Below are 6,143 nucleotides of genomic sequence, written 5' to 3'. Positions count from 1 at the left end.
AAAATCTTAATATCAGGGATCTTAAAAAAAATTTCCCTTAATCTTATGGTTTAATTTATGATAATTTTATGTTTAATTTAAAATATTATTAAATAAGAAATTGGGTTAAAATTAAAATAATTTTATGGTAATAAATTAGGTGTTTAGTTTTGTCATGACCCAAACGCACCTCTAAAAGTTCAGATCATGACCGGCAAGTAATCACTTGATTACCTTAGGCCTCAAACAAACATGTAGAATAATTATAATAATGGGGTCATAAATAGAAACATAACGCAAATAAAGAAGTTCATTGAGCCATGCCAATATGATCAAAATTATATAGCTTACAAGATAACAAATTCACATATTTACATGACCATGCAGAAACTTATGTACCAATAAGAATTCCATACATATGGTTTACATATCCCAAGATCATAAGCAAAACGAACTAAAAGTCATAACAAAATGTGAGTCAAAAACCAAAAGCTCCATCTTGGAGACTCGACCAAACAGGCTGACAAAAATAACTCCTGAGGTAGACTCTAAGGTTGACCTCTATGTTGATCACCTACACACATACAACATAGGGGGTGAGGAACGCTCAATGAATAATAGTAGTAAAGTAAAGAGAATCAAATGAATAATCTTGATTTAAAAAAAAAAAAAAACATATTATGTTAACACAATACTCTTCCACAATTACATCCTTCACAACGTTATCCATAATCATACTTACAGAACGACCTTAGACCCAACATATTACAGAATGGACTCGAGCCCAACATATAACAGAACGGCCTCGGGCCCAATTATATATCAAAACGACTTCGGGCCCAATCATATATCAAAATGGCCTTGGGCCCAACATATAACAGAACGACCTCAGGTCCAACATATATCAAAACGGCCTTGAGCCCAATTATATATCAAAACGGCCTCGGGCCCAATCATATATCAAAACGGCCTCGAGCCCAATCATATATCAAAACAGCTTCGGGCCAAAGCACATCATAGCATAAATGGAACGACTTTAGGTCCATATTGCACATGTCATATAACGTTCATAAAACTCATTTATTTCAGTGAAAACACAGTATCAGAATAAGTCATCGTACCTGGATCAAAATAATCAATTAAGAACATATCTTTACAATACTATTACTCATAGTGCACTTGGTCTTGTGGCGTCGCCTCCGGCACACGACCTACACAAAACATGTCGCATATACATTCGATAAAAAATTCGTTTTATTTCATACACTTTTCTTTTAATAGTTCACAACCCTTTTTAATGGGTTTCTAACCATCATTTCATCTCCCGGAGGGTTTAAATAAGGTCGGAAATGCGTTCAGGAGGCCGGAGAGATTAACACGAGAAAGCAGAATTTTTCTCCCTTACTGGCTGCTCGTGCAGTCAGTCCAACCACTCGAGCGGTAAGATTCCGCTCGTATGGAGGTGGTGGCCGCTCGAGCGAGTAGAATGGTTTCCCTAGATTTGGTCTATGCTCTGCTTGTGCGGAGCTCGTAGCCAGACGAGCAGTCTGGGCAGTTCTAAACAGTTTGAAAATAGAGTTTTGAAGCCAAGTTCCCAAACTCAATTTCAAACCCAAATTCATGCAAAACTCACTCAAAAACTTGATATACTAACATGATTCAAGTATAATTTTAATTGAAACACATCAATCTTGCTTCAATGTAAAAATCAAGGTCTCATCTTTTTCTATACATATACAAAACCTCATGATCAAGTTCAAAATATATATATACACAGACAATCTTTCAACAAACCTTGGTTGTATGAACCATCTAGAGTTTATTTCATGAATTATTCACACGATTGAGCTCAAATCACACAAGGTTGAAGGGATTTCTTGATTTTATTTCAAGCCATTACACAAATCAACACACTAGCTCAAAATTCCCAATTTCCTATTGATTTCAAGTACAAGATGAGATATATACAAAGATTCCAAGTAGATTACCATACCTTAGTTCAAATCTAGGGTTTGCCCATTGAATTTCTTCCAAAATCCTAACTTCTCCTCTTCCTCTCTCTCTCTCTCTAAGTCATTCTTTAGCAAGTCTCTTAACAATGAAGAACTCAAAAAGTTAGAGATACCTATAAATTAGGCTAATTAAACATTACGAATCGTAATTTTACAAAATTTCACCGTAGGCTCTAAAAATCATGCTAAATACAGATATGAAGTCGATTTTAGTTTCTGGCGCCTTTAAGGCTTTCAATTTCAGTTCAAAGTTGTAATTACAACAGATATTCCTACATTCGACAGATATAATTCCAAAATCACATAGTTCACATACTTAAACTTGCAAATTCATGTCAAACACATAATCACATGCATAATTAAGCATAATATGGGTTGGGTTATCACAAGTTTACTATGATTTTATTTGTTAAATATATGATTAAGATAGGAAATTATATATATTAGAGAAGAGAAAGAATATATTATAGGTGTATTTAACTAATTTTGCCCTGAGTTAGATTTGCACTTTAGTTCAAAATCATAAGGGTTATTTTCTTGTATTTGAACTATAAAAGGATAAAATATTTCAAAGCAAAATCATAAGGGGGTAAAATAAATTTTTCCCTTTTAATTATTTTTATCTTTGTCTTTTTAAATTTTTACTCAAATGCATGATTTAAACATGACTTACATGTCAAATTTTTTTTTTAAAAAAAAAGGGAAACAAAAAGGAAAAAAAGATACATTTATGTTGAAAGTTTGAAAACAATTACAACCAACGCAACAACAACAATTTTATTATCACAAATTAAAGGGGGAAAAATATCATGCTACAAGCAAAACATAGCACATAAAAGTCTTTTTGAGGTTGCTTTATTTGCCATATCATATTTTTAAGTGTGCTTATTAGCAATCTCTAAGAGACAGCAACAGTGTAAAGACCCTAATTTTTGGTAATTACACTTGATACCCTAAGCCTTAGGTCAATTACATTTTAATCCCAAATTTTATAAAATTTTACAAAATGGTCCAAGAAAGAATTATTTTTCTGTATTTTATTTTGTATTATAATTAAATCATAGAATGCCATTTTTATATTTGGAAATACCCTAACACTTGGCTTTTATTTATGTACCTCCTAGTTTCTAAATTAATTCATCAAATTTATTTTTAGCCTAATTGAATATTTATTAGTTCTTTGAATTTTTATTATTTTCTTTGAACCTTTATTATTTAATTGAGCAAATAAATATCTTTAAATAAATATCTTTAAATAAATATCTACACATATCTTTAAATAAATAGTTTTATTATTTATTTTAATACTTATTTGAGCAATGGAAAAATATCTAGATTTTTATGCTTTTTCTTAGTCATTAAGCTAGCCCTATTTCATGGCTTATAAATTGAGAACTTTGTCTCAATTTTCACCACACATTTTCAACAGCCTAGGGAGAGGGTGAGAGGGTGAAAGTGTGATCAAAGGAAGTAGAGAAGAAGAAGAAGAAAAAAAAAATAATAATAAGGGTGACTCTAAAAAAGGTAAGAACATACCCCTCCTTTGTCTTCTCCAATTCTTTCACCATCTCCTTCTATTGTCTAATATGCCTCTTGTGTTGCAAATTAATGGTAAATAAGGTTTTTGGTGTATGATGAAGTGTGGGTATGATCAATTGCCATTGTCTTGCAAATTTGTGAAATTAGGCACTGCTGCAACTTCCCTAATTTAAAATAAATATCAAATCTATTTAATTCTCAAATCTGAATTTATGGTAGGATATTTGGTGTGTTTAGAGTTTGTGAAAATTTTATTAGCTCCAAATTGTTTGTTTTTAGGGCTTGGATAAATTGTTGAAAAATCTGGTCCTGAATCTCTGAAAAACAGTCCCCTTTTAGCAATTTTATAAAATTCTAGAAAAATCACCTCATGTTGGTTCTTCTATCAAAATTTATAACTCTGAGTCCTCTTTCCAACAGATTTTATTTGAGTGAAAACCATCGGGTAGATTGAGAGAAAAGTTAGTTTCCCCAAAGGGTGACAAATCTGGACAGGTTTTCGAATATAGTTTGTAGATGAATTTGTGGAGGGGCTGTGCAACTTCTGAAAATTGGAACTGAAACTAGACAGATTGAATATTGTTTTTGTGCAATTTCAGCCCCTAATTTGACCTAGAAATATTTTTACCAAAGCGTTCTTGTTAGCCCTGCAGAATCGAACAGTGCTGGAAATGGTGTTTTGTTGTGTTGTTTGTCTCTAAGTATTTTAAAGCATGCCTAATGTTATTTTCTTGCCTTACCATACCTATGTATGATTATCATGGGCTACATTTCATTTCTTGTGTTTGTCTCATGCTATTTTATATTACCGAATTACCGAATGTGACTAGCTTGCTTGGCAAAAGATCTAATAAATGGGAAATGGAAAGGGGTTGGTAGTGGGTGACGTTCACCCTTGTGCTTCAGAATGATTTATGTATTGAACATGTGAATGGAATTAAAATCAAATGAGTTAAGTCTTGCGCAAGCGGTCTAAACGAGCCCCTAGGTTGACACGGATGTATTCAGACTCTATGCGGTGGTTTCAGGGTGTAAGCGAGCCCTTTGGTATGATATGTGCAGGGTGTAAGCGAGCCCTAGGCACGATTTGGTATGGTATGTGCAGGGTGTAAGCGAGCCCTAGGCACGATTTGGGTGTAAGCGAGCCCACTTGTTTGGCCGTCCCTTTTGAGGTCCATCAATGTTACTAACCGATAAATAACCAGGAGGTGGGCATAGGTGGTAAGGTCTGCAAAGCAGCAAAAGGGGGAGTCTGAGTAATCCGGTGTTCAGCCTTGTGGTTGGGTAGAAGGATCTCTTTGGGGGATCCTAGATGTCTAGGCAAACTCCTAATTCATAGAACCTTGTTGTAATTTTGCATGTTATGTTACCCAATTTGTCCTATGTATGGTTGATTGGTTGATAGAAGATATGGGGATGTGTGTGTTTTTACTGGGTATTCCAAGCTCATGGCGTGTCATGCCAGGTGGTGAAGCAGTTATAATGATGAAAGTTATTGCAAAGGCAAATACGATGAAGTGTTGGAGCGGTGGTTCATTTGAAGACTTAGACTAGTTGTTTTTGTTTTCAATGTTTTGTAATCCTGCAATGGAAAATAAACGAATGATCCGTGATACTAACTCTGGTTATATATGTATCTTAAGATGTTTTGGTTATCTAACCTATTTGTGTGGTAATATTGTACTTAATTAACGGCCTGGAAGTTGGGGCGTTACAAACAGGGTTCTCGAGGCTTTGAAAACATTGCCATATGATCTGCACCTTTGATCTCCTTCACCTTTTTCACTCCTCCGAGGCTTTGAAAATCATAAGGGTTCTTTTCTTGTATTTGAACTATAAAAGGATAAAATATTTCAAAGCAAAATCATAAGGGGGTAAAATAAATTTTGCCCTTGTAATTATTTTTATCTTTATCTTTTTAAATTTTTACTCAAATGCATGATTTAAACACGACTTACATGTCAAATTAAAAAAAAGAAAAAAAAAAGAAACAAACAAACAGGAAAGAAAGATACATTTATGTAGAAAGTTTGAAAACAATCACAACCAACGCAACAACAACAATTTTATTATCACAAATTAAAGGGGGAAAAATATCATGCTACAAGCAAAACATAGCTCATAAAAGTCTTTTTAAGGTTGCTTTATTTGCCATATCATATTTTTAAGTGTGCTTATTAGCAATCTCTAGGAGACAGCAACAGGGTTCTCGAGGCTTTGAAAACATTGCCATATGATCTGCACCTTTGATCTCTTTCACCTCTTTCACTCCTCCGAGGCTTTGAAAATCATAAGGGTTCTTTTCTTGTATTTGAACTATAAAAGGATAAAATATTTCAAAGCAAAATCATAAGGGGGTAAAATAAATTTTGCCCTTGTCATTATTTTTATCTTTATCTTTTTAAATTTTTACTCAAATGCATGATTTAAACACGACTTACATGTCAAATTAAAAAAAAAAAAAAAAGAAACAAACAAACAGGAAAGAAAGATACATTTATGTAGAAAGTTTGAAAACAATCACAACCAATGCAACAACAACAATTTTATTATCACAAATTAAAAGGGGAAAAATATCATGCTACAAGCAAAACATAGCACATAAAAGTCTTT

The 6,143-nt window shown here is 33.2% G+C and overlaps 1 long non-coding RNA gene across 1 annotated transcript; it reads left to right on the top strand.

The window, feature by feature from the left end:
- The first annotated feature begins 3,405 nt into the window (after nt 1-3,405).
- Nucleotides 3,406-5,190, top strand: LOC145803040 (uncharacterized). The gene is made up of 2 exons (XR_014345110.1): nt 3,406-3,515; nt 4,996-5,190. It is a non-coding gene; the product is annotated as an uncharacterized LOC145803040 (long non-coding RNA).
- The last annotated feature ends 953 nt before the right edge of the window (nt 5,191-6,143 follow it).

Source organism: Camellia sinensis, chromosome 1, assembly GCF_055761805.1.
Source record: "Camellia sinensis isolate YWXY chromosome 1, ASM5576180v1, whole genome shotgun sequence".
In the NCBI taxonomy this organism is placed as follows: Eukaryota; Viridiplantae; Streptophyta; class Magnoliopsida; order Ericales; family Theaceae; genus Camellia; species Camellia sinensis.
This window is presented reverse-complemented; position numbering and strand designations above follow the sequence as displayed.